The sequence below is a fragment of the Dermacentor albipictus genome, chromosome 1 (assembly GCF_038994185.2).
Source record: "Dermacentor albipictus isolate Rhodes 1998 colony chromosome 1, USDA_Dalb.pri_finalv2, whole genome shotgun sequence".
Lineage (NCBI taxonomy): Eukaryota > Metazoa > Arthropoda > Arachnida > Ixodida > Ixodidae > Dermacentor > Dermacentor albipictus.
In genome coordinates this window covers 316,046,050-316,063,798 of record NC_091821.1, presented here as the reverse complement: position 1 = coordinate 316,063,798, position 17,749 = coordinate 316,046,050, and the positions used below count along the sequence as shown (strand labels likewise).

Below are 17,749 nucleotides of genomic sequence, written 5' to 3'. Positions count from 1 at the left end.
AAGGGAACGAAAGTCGTAGTAATGCTGGCTCGAGCAACAGAGAGGAATCGTAACGAATGTTCTTTGAAGCCGCGTCGGCTGGAGGAGTTGCCAGAGTACAGTCAATGCGTCACTTTTCGCACGGCTTCGCGGCACAACTACGTACCCCATATAGGGTCAATGTACATGAACGTCTGAAATTTCGGACACAAGAACCCTTTGCCGTCCGATTTTCCGGACTTTTTGCTGTGGCCGCAGGTCCGAAATGGCATTGATCAAAACCACCACCTGTCTGTCTGTCTGAAAAACATTTATTTAGATAGGTTTTGCATCAACACTAGATGGGCACCCCCTTACGGGAGCACCGCCGTCATTTTGATAACCTCGCCGCCTCGACCCGGCACACTCGCACGAAGATCCGCCTGCAGCCGTAGCCACCACCGCGGCAATGCTAGGCCTAGCTGCTTCGAGGTTCGGTTTTAAGCTTCTTGCGGTTCTGCGCCGTGTTTTTCAATGAAAGAATTCGCCGCTGTCAGCACTGGCACCGATACCGCCTTTGTGGTCATCGCGACTGGCTTCGAAGTTCCGAAAGCACGGCGCGTTGCATAATGCCGGTTCCCGAAAGTCAGCTTCGCCTCGTTACAGTACTGTTACGCTGTGAAGCAAAACAAGTGTGGGAAGGGGCAACTGTCACGAGACACGGTATGTATTCCGTAATTATACTCGCGCGCACCCGCCATCTCCCGTCATAGTACAAGTACCGATATGCCTAATAAGTGTGCTGACTGGCCTTCAGAGCTTTTTCGGACGTGCCTGGGGCGATTTGAACCCTTAAGGGCTGTAAAAGACATGCATTCATTTTTTCGGACGTTTTCGCCGCCCCTAGGGAGTCCGAAAAATCGGACGCTGACTGTACAATTGTCCAAGAGGATGCTTCAAATAGTCCGTGTAACGAACGCGCAGCCGAATGAGAACAAGAAGACAAAAGACTTATGCATTCAGAAATGAACAGGGAAGGAAGCATGCCGCCACTTTTTTGAAGGAGCTTGCACTCTAAAAGGAAAGTGTTGGCTGAAGCCGAGATGCAGGTGTCCCTCAGCTAAGCAGAAAAACTCTTTAAAATTGTGAAACGCAACACTGAGGCGTTGTATGCAGGCTGAGAGTATGTCAGGACAGTTGAGGTTGACTTACCAGCTGTTGCGAGGTAATCTCACTTATGATAAAGTTCGGGCCTCATAACAATTAGTTTGCTATCAGTTCATAGAAATAGCTCATATTCGAAAATGTTCTGCATGCATCTCTTTCATATTCGTATTTGAGAATGTTCGACTCGATTTGCAATGGGTTTTACTATTTCTTTCGAAGATATCTTATTCGCTGTGCATTTTACTAACCCCTCCCTTCTGTTTTCTTTTTGAATAAAGTAAACACTACCCCTTACTACTGAAACTGGATTAAGTTGCTTTTTATTTTTTAACATGCTTACTAGAGAGTGACACCATTGGGCGACATGATGTAGGGAGCCCGTCTTGACATAAAACAAAGTTCTGTGTCACTCAGGGAACATTGCAAATTTACTCAGGGAAAACCTGGAAAAATCAGGGAATTTGGAAATGTCAACTTGGTAGACACCCTGGGTCTGCAAACTGCTCACTTTATTAGGGACTTTTAGCGTGTCCGGTATTCGGGCAAGCGCGGGCGGTTTTCCGGTTTAGCGGGGGCGTCAAGGTGAGCGGCCCGATCGGTGGCGCCAGCTGGTGGCGCAAAGCTCAACCACACAAACACCCCTATTGCAAAACCCAGCGCCACTGGGACCCAGTGCGCCTGATTATGGGCCCAGTGCAGCGCGCTGGATGCTGGGGCGCTGGGATCGCGCAGCGTGCTGGGAGGCACTGGCTACTCGCGCGAAAAACAGCTCTAGCGCGTTAAATATGCGATGCCTGGACGCCGTATATATATTTTTTTGAATATAGAATGCAACAAGGGGCGTTTTAGTGCAATAAAAAAAACGAAAAAAAAAACGCAAAAATAAAACTGCTACGACCAGGATTCGACCGTTCGACCTACAGATCCGAAGGCCGACACCTTACCACTACGCCACGCCAGCAGACGGAAACACGAGCGTAATTTACCATGTCACAGCCGAGAAGCAGTTTGTTTCGCAAAGCTACGTCTTGTACAGGCATGGTTGATGCGCTATCGCCCAGCAACTAAAACTCACGCCTGTACCAGAAAGAAAAGGTTGCTGTCCGTATTCAGCAGTAAGCTTGGAAGTGCCAGAACATCGATTTTCACTTGCGATCGCTATTTTAACTTCGAAAAAAGTCCTAAATGAACCGCCGACCCGGGACGGTGTATGGGCTGTTTCTGCCGATTTCTATAGCCGTTTCTTGTTCTTCACGCAAAGGATGTGCAACGTTTCCTTAGTTCAGTGATGCCTTTCAGTCAACACGCCTGTCTAGTCATATATCTTCGTCAGAGAAGCGCAGGCTAGTGCTGGGAGCCTTCGGCAATAGCGCATATACCTGTGTTTATGACGCGTCACATCAGCGGTCATCGCTTCTTGTGCTGACACTGTACACATGAAAAAATTGTTTATTTAAGAACACCGATGCGAAAGCTTAAATATAGAGTGATTTATCCTTGTTATATTTCTTGATACCTGAGCCTAGACGCGCCGATAGCGTGAGGACGGACTTGGCTGATACGCTAGGCCTAAGCTTCGGTGGGGACCGATCTCGGCGCAGGTAGCTGGCGAAAGCTAAGAAGTGCGTATTTTAGCCTCAAAACTTTTTTCAGTACAATAGGGAAAGTGGAAGCGCACGAATCACTTCAGCTTTGTTATCGGTGCGATAATATCATGCAGCGATAAGCTTCGAACTCGGGGTCCGTCGCGCGTCTGAACGACTTCTGCATTTCATGTCCACTCCACAACACTGCGACTATTCCCAGTCAAACGTTACGTGCGAACTACTTAAAAACGCGGCGTCCTCTGCGTTTACGTGGTTTCGTTCAAGAATTTAGCTATCCGCCAAGTCCAAAGGGAAAATAAAAAAAGCGAAAGTGATTTTCAGTTTCAAGTACGCATGAATAAACATGGGCAGCTCACGCACCTTTATTCAAAGCTGGGACACGAAATAGGGTTTGATAACCCCAAGATATAGCGTTATTTAGGACAAGAGACTAGTATCAAGCGATAAAATTGCATAAATTAAGTATTGAATATTCAGCAGCGCTCGTCCATGCGTACTGGAACCAGCGCGGCACAAACACAACCAGCGCAGTTTCCAGTGCGAACCAGCGAACTGCAGCGAGAACCAGCGCCTGTACAGCACAAACCAGTGCGCCCCAGCGTCATGGCAGTGGAACCAGCGTCTCTTCCAGTGTGACCCAGCTCTTATCCAGCGTTCTCACTGGTGTCCCAGTGAGTCCCAGCGAGTGCCAGCGTACCCAGTGCGACCCAGCGCCAAAAAGCGCGCTGGTTTCACGCTGGAAGACGCTGGGAGACGCTGGTTTTTGCAATAGGGACAGAGCTAATTACTGTATTCTGCTTAGCTGCTGGGGTAAATTTTCGACAGTGGCGTAATCGTGTTCACAATTACGCCGCTGCCAAAAATTTGCACGAGTGGCGAAGCAGGATATGATGAGTTACTGCAGTTTTAGCTATGCGTTTGTCTGGTTGAACTCTACAACACCAGGCGGGTTCACCGCTCACGTTTACGCCCCGACCATCCGGTAATCCGCCCAAACCGCTCCCGTTTAGCGGAATAGCGTACAAGCTAAAGGTCTCTATTATCTCAGTTGGAAGGCAATCCGGTCCGTTATCTTTGCCCCCGATTTGTTGACAAGAGCTCTAGCTTCCACAGTGCAGCATGGTTAGTGGAATAGACCGTACGTCGCGTTTGTCGCGTTGTTCTGAAGTTCTCATCAGCCCTTCAGAGGTATGGACAGCGTGTAATGCTATTTTGAACGCGACGTCGTAAGGCATGGTCACCGGATCGCGTGTTTGCGCATTGATGGTCTGGGAACGCTGATGACTTTGTGTGGTGACGATTTGCTGCGCATTTGATGTCCCTACGTAGCACGCTCTAATATCTATCTGCCGCATTACACATAACGAAAGAAGTGAAGTTTCGTGTTACCTCCGGCAGTTTCCTCGTGTACAGGTCTGGGCGTGGTAATATGGGACCTTACTTTGTAAGTAACCTTCTTCTCGGTGTCTGTTAGTTCCTTACCATGTACACTGCAATGGCAGTAAATGCACAGCAAATCGTCAACACAGAAAGTCCTCTGCCGTCCCTCCGAGCGGCCGATCTCGGCAAGGATGGAGGCGCGGGTTCCCATTGCGCAGAAGCTGAGATTCTGAAAACAGATTCATCTCGTGGGCGGAACAAATATCACGGTGGTATCTTGCCCTTACATCCTTTGTTTCCAGAGGCTCACACAGGAATGTATGAAACATTGTTATGATAAGTACGGTTAGTTCAGTAAATTTCTGTATGTACAAACGAATACACCTTATATGAATATTGTCTATTTGTAAATGTACAGTCTGTTTCACACTTAAGGGAAAACTCGGAGCGCATTGCATCGGCCATGCGGCGAGCGCCGGAGTAAGGCGGCGCAAGCAGTTCGCGCAGGCGCAGACGCTCTAGGGGCGGAGTCGTGATCTGCGTCGTCTGCTACGGTGGCGCGCGCTGGCCGCGTTGTCGTGAAGAGTGCTACGGTCAGAGGCAGTGCGCGTATACCATTGTTACTGCGCGAACTGAGCCGATATTCCTTATTAAGCGTTGTGCGACGCCAAACTCTGAGCTTTCATTGGCCACATTCGAGTTCTACAAACTTATTTTGACGGCGTGCTTCTTTCGTTCTTTCGAAAGGCCGTGGTACTTAGTGCGTGCACGTATATTTCTTCGCTGTGTGTGTTACCGTAACACGCAGCGACAAGAAAGGGACACCGAGCTGTGTGCGTAACGTGCTCGGTGTTTATTTGACGCGAAAGGAAAACAAAACACTCAATATAATTAATATGCGAGTCGAACACGATGAAACAAACGGAAAAGAATAAAAGAATGCTTTAGGTTAAGGCATTGAGCTGAAAGTGTTTCTTCAGTACACGTCAAACTGTCACCACGGCCGAGCTGCTTTTCGCTGCGTCACGACAGGCGGGGCGAGTGTGCAAAAATGTTACGAAATTAATTAGTCATGTTGGGAATCAGAGAAAGCGTCACGTTCTTGTCCCAGTAAGATTCAGTACACGCGAAAAAACTGCGTCACACGGCCGAGCTGCTTTTCGCTAACTGCGTCACAACTCCAGGCGCGGTTAGCGTGCCTCAAAAGTATCCCAAAAAGTAACCAAAATTATATACAATAATGCTCGTGGTCAGAAAACGCGTCACGAACTTTTCCGAGTAAGATTTCGTACACGCAACGCTGCGCCACACGGCCGAACTGCTTTTCGCTAACTGCGTCACTACACCAGTCGCGGCGAGAGCGCAAAAACTACCAAAATTAGTTACAATAATGCTGGACTCACAGAAAGCGTCGCAAACATCTCCCAGTATGAGTCATTAACTCAGATGAACTCCGCCAGCGCGGCTGAGCTGTTTTTCGCTAACTACGTCACAAGTTTAGGTTCCGTGCCGCAAGATTGAAATGGGTCGCAGACTTTCAAACAAAATTTATCACCTTGCCGTAGTCCAATAGTGCAGTGGTGCCGTGTCTAAGTGCTGAAAGAACGCAAGAATACGCCGGGAGCCCAACAAACCAGGCTAAGTTCAAAGAAAGAAAAATAGGCAGACGGGTCGCGGAACAGGCCAACGCTCACATGCGCAGCCGGCCTCGCTTGCTTCGGCGGCGTGTCTCATGCATGACACATGCATCTGGCGCGTCATTGGCCTGTCGCTAGGTAACGCCAGAAAAGCAAGTCGCAAAGTACAACTTCATTTATACGGATATATTTTTTAGTTTTGCCGGGAAAGAATAAAAAAATAAAGCAATGTCTGTTAATTTTATTTCATATTCTTTTTTTTTCGATGCTCGCGGCAAGGAACGGTCGACATTAAAAAGACGGAGGACGCTTTCGCCATTAAGAGTGGAACGTGATAGCATTCAAAGATCCATGACGCTTCTTACGCTTCCCGGTAACTGGAGCGTATGTAACCGTAATCTTTGCCGGGAAACGCTGGTAGCAAATGTTATGTACGAAGGTGGGCTTTCTGATATAAACGCGGCCTCTTGCGTGGCCCGCGATGCGGTTAGGCGAGAGCCATCTGGAGGTATTGCAATTAATTAACCTGGCGCGCCGCTCCGTGGCCTCCAAGATGCCCACGCGCCGGAGCGCGCGGCGGGCGGACGCCGTTGCCTGTGTATGAATGGTAGAAACGCTGGAAGAGGGGTTTGAGTTTTCGCGCAACAGAATTATGTTTTTTCGTATAGTGAAGTTGCAGTCCGATGCTATCATGTCTGTAGGTTTTGTGTAATTGTACTGTACGATTTTTCTACGTATTTTAGCTTAAGAAATTCAATTAGTTCAGTAGCTTCCTTGTGCCACATGGAGGGCCTGGGTATGAGTTGTTCGAAAATCTTTTTGCCGAAACAACGTCTGACGCTGGATTTTCTGCTACACGGGGCCCTTAACGCCCTCGCGTTAACACTAGCGTGACGTATTTCCTGTTGCCAGTTTTCAACGAGCGTCTCCTCTTGTTGAATTTCTCTGTGGTATCATTCTCATACTGGCTGTTACTATTTCGCGACGTTTACTGCATAACATGCCGAAACAGTGTCCCAGCGTCCTTATCGGCTAAGACCGATGAGGGCATGCGAGGCCAGAGCATTTCTGTCTCTCTCTTTCTCTCTCTGCTTCCTCGTCCGGCGGCTGTCTTATTCGCTGGGTGTGGGTCAGCGGACGCTGTTGGCGGCAGCACGCGGAGTAATCTGGGCCCAGCCAGTGCGCCGGCATCCTGTCGGCGAGCGATAGCGCACTCCGCTGTTCTCCACCACTTAGGACGCGCAAAGAAAAAAATAAAATAAAATGAGCGCTGCCTTTTCTCCTCGATCATCCGCCGTCGAACGTGACCGAAGCCCGTTTTGTGCTGCCGCTGCCTGTGCTATCCCGCGCGGAAATGAGCCGCGCTTGTTGTCTTCCTAGCCCGTGTGCGTTACGTGTGCGTGTATGTGCAGTGCGTGCGTATGCGCCAGTTAGGGCCTAGCCTCGCGCTGCAGCATCGTTCGGCGCTCGCGTTTGCCGCTTGTTTTTTCTCCACTGGAAGGAACCGCCGAGCGACGGATGAGGCGCGCAGCAAGCGGTTTAGCTTCGTGATCAAACGCGTGCGACCATGCGCCATTGGCCCTATACCGTGTTCGCGTCGTCGCTCGATAACCTAACCACGTGCATGGTGGTAATGGGGTCGTTTGAAATTCGCCGCGCAAGGTTTTCTTTCTTTCTCTTTCTTTTTCTGACTATCATTATTGATGTGAGTAACTTAGTAAATGTTGTCACCGAAATATTCCGCCGACTACTTCTATTCACATGGCTGACATGCACCACACGTAATCACGTAATATCACAGGAGAGAGAGATAGAGAGAGAGCAAGGGCAGGAAAGGCATGGAGGTCATGCAGACGAGTATCCGGTTTGCTATTCTACATAGGGGCGGGGGAAAGGGCAAGTGGAAGAGGGGGAGAGTGAGCACTCAGTGCGTGTGGGTGGACGCACTATAAACGGTCTCTTAAGCCAGTGCACTTCAATTAGTGTACTAGTGCGCGAATCGCTTTTCGTGCCAGTTACGGGGGGTGGTGGGGAAGGGAGGGGTGCACGGTCCGAGTATATGTGACTCGGTGAACGGTCTTGAGTCCAGTAGGTTTAAAGTTGTCCGCAGAGAGAGGCGTCATACATCGTAGCGAGGGCACGTACACAATAGGTGCCCGATGGTTTCCTTGCACCTGCAGGTACGTATCGCACATCGGATTCTCGCACATTCCCATGCGATAGGAGTAGGCGTTCGTGAACGCCACTGCCAGCCACAGGCGGCAGAGCAAGGTTGTTTCACCGCGGGAAAGGCTAGATGGCAGTTGTAGCTGTCTAGTTAGATGGTGTCTAGTCTAGATGGTAGTTGTAGCTGTCTAGTTTATGCAATCGGCAATTGAAGGCACTTGAACTCCAGAAATATTGCGATTTTTACAGTAGTATATGTCACAAAAAGAAAAGTACATTATGAAATGACACATTATAAACTGACTCATGTTAAGTGTTAAAAACACCATAGATACGCTACAAATACACAAATGACATAATATATAAAATACATAGTAAAATAACCATGATAAATGTGGCAAATACAGTTGCAAGCACTACAATACATTACCGACAGAGAGAAAAAAATGCATACAGTATACATAAATACAGTGCGCACACGTTCAGTGAATGTTTTCACCAGGCGAAACTCAGTGTTTCTCCGTAATATGTGAGACCTCCGAAAACTCTGATCTCATACATTATGCTGTCGGTGCTTGCGCTTTTGGGTGCTGTAAAAATCACGAACTGAAAATGAAAAGCTTATTTATCTCTCGTGAATGCAGAAAACGGAGGCTCGTAGCGAAAAACTACAAAAGATAACTTCAAATTATCGGAGTAACTATCAAATTTTCGGAGAGGCCTATCGAAAAAAAAGTAAAGAAATAAAGATATGGCAAATGACCATACATCAACAATTTATTCAGTTGCTGCATTATTCGTAAGAAATAAAGCAACAGAGAGTCAGTATCGCTTTACTGCAGCTTTACGACAGCCTTACTCGAAAATCGATGACTAGTTATCCAGTACGCATCAATAGTTAGTCTATCTCTCACACACAAAAAAAAAACTCGGCGTTTGTTGGGCGCATGGTTGACTGGGGCCTCTCCTGAAGCCCTAGTCAACCACTTTATGGAGGAGCTCACATCTATTGTCTACGTCTTCAAATTCATCGCCGGTAAAACATGCCGATAACCAGTGGCTTCCGTGCTACCGTTGTATCGATCACTTTTTATCGAATTCCTACGCTATAGCTGAGCTCGTGCAAGCTCACTACGCGTTTGCCTTGGTTTTCCGCAGAGGGCCTCAATAGCAGGAGCAGTTATAATGGCTCGAGACCATCCGATCGCGAGTTACGTTATCACTGACATGCTTAGGACACACATGTTCGCCACGTTTCTCGGATGCAATCAAGCTATCTTGCTTGCCTGTGAGAACGACGACCACAGGCCTTATTCTCCAACGTGGTCAGCATTCATCGTGCCTCCCTACCATCGGACTTCACACCCTCTGCACTTTCACCGTCAGCTCTGTGGTGCTTAAAACGACCTGAAGTGCGCCTTTCCCTTCCAGGAATAAGAAATAAGACTAACCTGCCTACCTTGGCCTTTGAGCAAGCAACGCTGGGCTGTATGCACACTTTGTACTTTGACCGGATCCACATATATGTACGGATGGGTCTTCCACTCAGACCAGCTCGACCGGCGTAGTGGTTGTATCGTCACGATCAATGAGCATCAGATACAAGATTTCTCACGTCACAACGTCGACCGGTTCGGAGCGTGTTGCCCTCCAAAGTGTCGTTCATTATATTAACAACCAACCGGCTAATCGGTGAGCATTATTCTGCAACTCAAAGGCAGTCCTACAATGTCTTTTGTCAGCTTTCCGTCGCGGTTCCCGTGAACAACTCTTGTCGCAGATACGAGAAACGCACCATCATATGATCGCGAAAGGACGCGACGTCGTGTTTCAGTGGCTGCCGAGTCATCGCGGTAGCTCCGGCAACGATTTCGCCGACGAAGCTGCTGGGAAAGCACACGAATGAGCGAACCTTGTTTCTGTACCTTTGTCGAAGACTGACGCAGCCCAACACTTGAGCAAGCTAGCGCGTCGTATGACATTGGAGAAGTGGCCCACACCTGAATTCACCCAGTATCGACTGTATTCTCTCGACCCATCTATGCCACTGCGACTGTTAGCAGGGCTTCCGCGAAGCGAGGGAACAGTGCTGTGCCGCTTACGCCTGGGCATTGCACTCGCCAATGCATATGCGTGTTTGATAGGAATGGCCGACAGCGCCGAGCGCAATGCCTACGTTTCACTATAAACATCTACTGTGCTACTTGCCCATCTCTTGAAAAAGAAAAACACGATATCTGCACAGTTCTAAATCAGTGGGATAGAAAACCACTAATCTTTAACAAGGTGTTGGGACCATGGCCTCGCATAACGTAGCTACAGGAAGACACAAAAGCGCTGCTGCGATTTTTGAAAGCTACCGGATTGACTTACCATCTGTGATCTGGACTGAGTGACCGTCTGTGATACAGAGCGGAAAACTTACTATTTTATACGACGGCGATATCCGATATCCACAGTGAATGTTCTCTTCTTCTCTTAATCTTTCCCTCCCCATTTTCTTCCCATAGTGCAGGGTAGCCAACCGGGCTCAGTCCTGGTTTAACCTCCCTGCCTTTCATTTATCATTTCTTCTCTCTCCCCCTCTCTTTCTCTCAGTCCCACAGGCGAGTCTCGCTGTCAGTCCTTGAATGGGACTGCATGCATTTAACCGTAACTCTCCATAAAAATGCTGTTCACACATCTTCGGAATTTCCATTGTATCACTCAATGTAACTGCTCTTGCGCAACTAATAACTTGTGGTGTCACTTAGGCACACATTCCACCAGTGGCCCGAAAGCCGCGCTTTTCCCTTTCCGTGCAGCCTCGGTTAAATTCTATTCAGAAATCATGTATATGTCTCTTCTCCGCGGTGCTGACACGAATACAATGTTAATAATTCTACCACCAAAAGAGTTTGTTGTTGTCCTGGTTGGTACATGTTTCTTGGTAAAGAGTGAGTGAAAACAAACGGGACAAAGAAGAAACACAGATACGGCACTTGCAAGGCAGTGTCAGTCTAAATTCCTTGCTTCGTTAGCTTGCGCAAGCTGTTTTTCTTTATAATGTAATTTTACCTTCGCCCTTCTCTTGGGCAGTAAACTCTCTTGCAACATTGGCTAAACTGCATCTTATATAAATTTTCTCGAGTCAACTCCCCTCCGTTTGCTAATTACCAGTTTTTCCTCTGTAGCGTCGTATGAACAAGTATGTTTTCACAGCCGCAACACCAACCAGTCGGTGGTAACTCCAGTGCATCGATATCTCCCGCGCTTTCACCGTGAACCGTTCGACATGCGATGTCAAGAATGGCGAGCTGCGAAACAAGATTGCCACACAGTTACGACAGGGCGACACGACGCGCACCTCTCCCTCTCCGTCGCTGCAGCTGGGAGGCGTTCAAAGAAGCGGCCTTTGCGCTGGAATCCGCCGCCTTCCACCCGCCCCATCGACATTGTGACGGAACTAGTTCGGCGTGTGTGAACAATGATTCCGGAGTTCCCCAACGCGGAGCTGATTTGGCACGCATGGACAAGCTGCCGTGGGGACGACGTATTTTGGTGCGTCTCACGCTTCGGCGGGGCACGGAACAACGAGCGACCCTCGATCGACACCGATAGTTCCCGGAACGGCACCCCGCCAACGCCGTCGTCGGGCATCAGAGCGCGGTTGCCTTTGTGTACGTAAACTGATCTGCAGAGCAGCGGCGAGTTGGTGATGAGTAAACGAACAGTCGCCGCGTCGTATGACCGGCGGATCGAGTGTATAAAAACTGTGGTTGTGCGAATGCTGAGGACACTTCTCTTGAGCAGTCATGTTAGACTGAGTCACTTCTCTCATGCAGTCCTGTTGGACTAATACTCTTTTTCTCAAGCAGTCATGTTAGACTGATTTAATTTCTGTAAATAAACCCTTTTCCTCGTTCTCGATGAGAAGCAGTTCTTCACTTCATCAACGATCTCAGCGTAAATAAGTTGGACGACGGCATGGGCCAGCTACCTCCGAATTCATGCCGTACTCCAATCTTGGCAAAGGACCACGGACGATGGGATTAAGCCCCCAATCCTGACAACTGGCTGACAGCGGTGAGATGGACTTTGCGACATGGTGCTGTATCTGCGGTGAGTGCTTGGTTTTTGCTTTGACTCTCTAGGCTTCATTTTGTGGTTGTTCTGTTTAGAACAGTAGGGAAGCTAGATTGTTGTGTGTTAGCTAGGTTGTGTTTTCCTAGCTAGATTTAAAGAGCAGAATCAAGGCAGTAAAGCAGCAGTCATGGAGTTAAGGACACTGCTGAGAGACGAGTTGTTGATTGTCGGTGAGGAACTGGGCCTAGATGTACGCTAGGAAATGCTCAAATCGGAATTATTGGAGCTAATTTCCAATCAGGCCAGTGAGCAAGATATTGAAATGGGATTGGAACTTCTCAAAAAGAGAGAGAAACGGGAAAAAGAAAGAGAAGAACGGGACAAAGAAAAACGAGAGAGAGAGGAACGCGATAAAGATCGCGAGTTAAGAAAAATGCAACTTGAACTTGAAAACAGACGTTTGGAGTTGTCTCAAGGAAGTGAAGGCGCTCTGGGTCGATCAAGTGAGGCAGAATCGTACCGCATGGACAGGCTATTAAAGCCATTTGAGGTCGGGACCGACATAGGCTTGTTCCTAAGCAATTTTGAAAGGACTTGCGAGAAGATGAACTTCGGCCCGAGTACATGGCCACAGCGGTTGCTGTCTATGTTGCCGTGTGAGGCGGCGGAAGTAATCGCCAGATTGAGTGTGCAGGATGCATATGATTATGCAAAAGTTAAGGCTAGTCTCCTGAAGAAATACCGCCTTTCAGCCGAAGCTTTTCGGCAAAGGTTTAGGAGCACAGGCAAGAAAGATAGCGAGGGCTATCCGGAGTTTGCATATAGCTTAAAGGCCAACCTAGTCGAGTGGCTTAAAAGCGCGGAAGCGTACGACAGCAGAGACATGATCATTGAATGCATGTGTCTAGAGCAGTTTTACAAAACCATCCCCCAAGCTGTGAAACTGTGGGTGCAAGACAGAGGTAATGTAAACACTGTGGAAAGGGCGGCTGAATTAGCCGAAGAGTACGCAACCCGTAGAAAGTTGAACGCCGAGGAGGGAAACTGGGACGGTCGAAATGGACCGCGGAAACCATTTCCGTTCAAAAAGGGTGCGCAAACTAGACGATCCGAGCCTGTAGACATGGCGGAAAAGCCCGCAGAAAAGAGCGAGGAGAAACTTAACGGAGAAACCGCACAAAAAGAACAGAAAAGAAAATTCGAATCTGTTAGACCAATTCGCTGTTACAAATGCCACAAACTGGGACATATAGCTGTAAACTGCGAGAAGTCTAGCGTAGTTTTTTCCTACGTGGAGGAAAAAGATGAGAATATGGAACTTTTAAGTCCATATCTCCACGACCTGCAAGTTAATGGAAAACCATGCCGAGTGCTAAGAGACAGTGCCGCCACGCTGGACATTGTCCATCCGTCTTACGTGATGGTAGATGACTTCACCGGAGAAGTAGCATGGATAAAACAGGTTGTAGAAGAACACAGCGTGTGTCTGCCCATGGCCAAAGTCAAAATCAGTGGACCATTCGGGGAGCTAGAGACTGAGGCTGCAGTTTCCAAATTTTTGTCTCTGCAGTATCCCTACATCTTTTCGAATCGTTCGAATCAGTTACTGCGTGACAGAGGGCTCAAACTGGGAGAGGGCATAGTACAGGCATTGACCCGAGGCCAAGCTCGTAAGATCGCGGCGCTTTCGGCTGAAAATGCTCAAGCTCCTCCAGCGGAAGCAGAAAAGGGAATAACTTCAATACCCGAATCCGAGTTAGGCCCGAGGGACAAAAGAACAGTTGAGGAGAGCCTGCCAGCTGACCAGCTCAATGAGAGCGTAGCACTAGAGTGTCAGAGTTCTAGCCTGCAGGAAGAGAAAGCAGACGCGCTCACAAGCGAGACAGGGTCGTTATTATCACCGGCCTCAAAGAACTTTGATCAACTCTTACTCGTGGATAGAGAGTCACTGGCAGCTGAGCAAAAGAATGGTGAGAGCTTAGCAAAATTACATGACACAGCTAAAGAAGGCATTGCTAGGCGCAACGTAACGATACATGAGAGAGGAGGATTGTTGTATCGGCATTACAGAGATCGAAAGGGTAGGATTTTAGATCAGTTAGTCATACCTACTAAGTATAGGGAGGACCTTTTGAGTCTTTGTCATGGAAATGGGTGGTCCGGCCACCTAGGCATAAACAAATCAAAGGAAAGATTGCTTATGGAATACTACTGGCCTGGCTGTTTCAAAGATGTAGAAAACTTTGTAAGATCATGCGACGCCTGCCAGCGTTCTGGTAAACCAGGAGAGACTTGGAAGGCTCCACTGAAGGTAGTGCCCTTAATAACAGAGCCTTTCAGACGACTTGTAATAGACACGGTAGGGCCTCTTCCAAAAACAAAATCAGGCTACAGGTACTTGTTTACCATGCTGTGTCCGGCTACCAAGTTTCCAGAAGCAATCCCTTTGAAAGAGCTCAGCTCCACCGAAGTAGTAGACGCGCTTTTGACAGTGTTTGCACGAGTTGGGTTTCCAGCCGAAATTCAGGCAGACCAAGGGTCAGTATTCACGAGCGCACTGACTTCCACATTCTTGCAAAAGTGCGGGGTAAAGTTAATACACAGTTCTGTCTATCACCCTCAGTCAAACAGTGTAGAGAGGTGGCATTCGGTGCTTAAGCGAGTTTTGCGTGCGCTCTGTTACGAGCACAAGGAGGACTGGGAGAACTGTCTGCCGGCAACTTTGTTTGCTTTGCGAACGGTTCCACATGAGGCGACAGGGTTCTCACCAGCAGAACTAGTGTATGGGAGGACACTCCGTTCTCCACTGAGAATGTTAAGAGAGATGTGGGAGGATAGATGGGAGAGTCCAACCGTGGTTGAATACGTGCTAAATTTACTGGAACGGCTAAGCGCAACCCGAGAACTAGTCGGAAAGGACATGGAAATAGCTCAAAGGAACGCCAAATTCTATTACGACAAGAATGCGAGGCTTCGTACGTTTAAAGTCGACTTAACGATGAAAGCGGAAAAGTGTAGGTTTGGTTGTTCGCAGGTTACTTATCTGGGCCATGTTGTCGGTCAGGACATGAGACGGCCGGCTGAGCTAAAAATAGCTACGATTGGAGAATTTTCTCAGCCGCGCCCAAAAACGGACCTTCGTTCATTTTTGGGACTTGTGGGGTACATTCCGAATTACTCGCAATTGGCAAGTCCACTAACAGACGCCCACCGAAAGGGAGCACCGAGTAACGTACACTGGGATAAGGACAAAGAGAACGCTTTCCAAAGTTTGAAAACGCTATTGGTTTCTCGCCCTGTGCTTCGCGCGCCAGACTACACAAAGGAATTCATAGTTCAATGCGACGCAAGCGACAGAGGTATGGGCGTGGTACTTAGTCAGGTCGGCGACGATAACGAGGAGCATCCTATCCTCTACGCCAGCCGTAAACTAAATGTAAGAGAGGAAGCCTACAGCGCTTCAGAGAAGGAATGCGCTTGTTTGGTTTGGGCCGCCCAGAAGTTGTCGTGTTACTTGTACGGAGCGAAGTTCATCTTCGAGACCGACCACTGTCCTCTGACGTGGCTCAATCAAATGTCACACAAAAACGGCCGCTTGCTCCGATGGAGCCTCACTCTCCAAGAGTACAACTTCTCCGTTAGATATAAGAAGGGAAAGTTGCATAGCAATGCGGATGGTTTGAGCAGGCTAATTTGAATTCTGCGTTTGAGAGTCCCGCCTAAATTTTAGGGTTACTAGTGTTAGCTTTTCTTTAGGCGAAGAAAATCCCCTCTCATTCAGCAGAATTCCCTCCATTAATTGCTGAATTTGTCAGCAGGAATTTGCTTCAGAAATTGGCATAGTGAAATGTAGCATTTTTTTGTGTTTCTGCACTTATGTTGTTGTTGTTTTTTTGAAGCCTAGCGAGTCTAAAGTGAGAGCCAATGCACGTCATCGGCGCAGAGCCGTGTTGTGGGGTTCATTTTGCAGTTGCCTGTCCTTGTTGGATGTTTTGGGGCGGTGACATCAATGCACAAGTGGTCGCTGCGAGCCAAGACATCAATCCCCCCCCTGACCAGCAGCCGTTCTCTTCCTGCCTAGCGGTTGTCAGCGCTAGACAGTCGAGACTTTCCGGGCCATGGAGGCGCTGTCAAGAATGGCGAGCTGCGAAACAAGATTGCCACACAGTTACGACAGGGCGACACGACGCGCACCTCTCCCTCTCCGTCGCTGCAGCTGGGAGGCGTTCAAAGAAGCGGCCTTTGCGCTGGAATCCGCCGCCTTCCACCCGCCCCATCGACATTGTGACGGAACTAGTTCGGCGTGTGTGAACAATGATTCCGGAGTTCCCCAACGCGGAGCTGATTTGACACGCATGGACAAGCTGCCGTGGGGACGACGTATTTTGGTGCGTCTCACGCTTCGGCGGGGCACGGAACAACGAGCGACCCTCGATCGGCACCGATAGTTCCCGGAACGGCACCCCGCCAACGCCGTCGTCGGGCATCAGAGCGCGGTTGCCTTTGTGTACGTAAACTGTTCTGCAGAGCAGCGGCGAGTTGGTGATGAGTAAACGAACAGTCGCCGCGTCGTATGACCGGCGGATCGAGTGTATAAAAACTGTGGTTGTGCGAATGCTGAGGACACTTCTCTTGAGCAGTCATGTTAGACTGAGTCACTTCTCTCATGCAGTCCTGTTGGACTAATACTCTTTTTCTCAAGCACTCATGTTAGACTGATTTAATTTCTGTAAATAAACCCTTTTCCTCGTTCTCGATGAGAAGCAGTTCTTCACTTCATCAACGATCTTAGCGTAAATAAGTTGGACGACGGCATGGGCCAGCTACCTGCGAATTCATGCCGTACTCCAATCTTGGCAAAGGACCACGGACGATGGGATTAAGCCCCCAATCCTGACAGCGAGCGCATGTCGTTGCAAGGAATTTGTCTGTCTGCTGGTTTGGACGGCCAGAAGGCGGCCGCTGGCCAAAAGGGTGCTGCATGGAGGCGGCCGCGCTAATTGACGAAGACAAAGGCGCCTGTTTCGGCAGGCGAGTAGGCGCTGCAGAGGTGAACGGAGACAACTCTCACGCTGTGGAGCGGGACTAAAGAGCGGAAGGGGGAGCTGCGGTAAGCTGAGGCGCGCAAGCGGACGCTACCGTATGTGGCGTCCTCGATTAATTGCTTCGCCTCGCATTTTGCAGCGAGAGCACCCTGTATAAATCGGCCCGTTTCGCGGCTCCGCGCGACGTTGCTACATGCGCGCTCCCGCATAGCGCTCTGCCCCTGCGTTGTGGGAAAAGGGGGCCGAGGGGTCTGCCCTGCGCGCGTTGGCCGTGCCAGTGCTCCGCTCTCGTTTGACAGATACTCCACCAGGTGTCCCCACCTGGCAAGAAATGTGCGCTGTGCTTCTATTGCGAGCGCTCGCGCGGGGCCACCAGCGCGGGATGGGTTCAGGCTACGCTTTTTTATCTTGCCGATAAGCTTGTGAGGCCAAAAGACAAGCGAATGAGGGATGCGAGGTGGCGAGCGCGCGCCGCTCTCCTTCCCGCGGCTCTTCTATAAATAGTATCGAGCCACGCACGCACACACACGGAATAGCGATAAACACTGTGACCTGGGTGTCCCACACCTGGGTCACCCACCTTCTGTGGGCTGGTCCCAAGCGGGGCGTAGATTCAGCGTTCGTCTTGTTTATTCGTCTTCGTGTGGCCGTGCGTGCATTTACGGCCACTTTCCTGCCCGGCGCCTTTGCATTCATTCATCGTGCGGCCAGAGCCTCGTTCTGA

General features: G+C 49.2%; 1 protein-coding gene across 2 annotated transcripts in view; it reads left to right on the top strand.

Moving 5' to 3' along the window:
- Nucleotides 1-17,749, top strand: part of LOC135904322 (protein unc-13 homolog B-like) — a 405,600-nt gene that overhangs the window by 97,437 nt on the left and 290,414 nt on the right. The gene's annotated exons all lie outside the window — the stretch shown is intronic.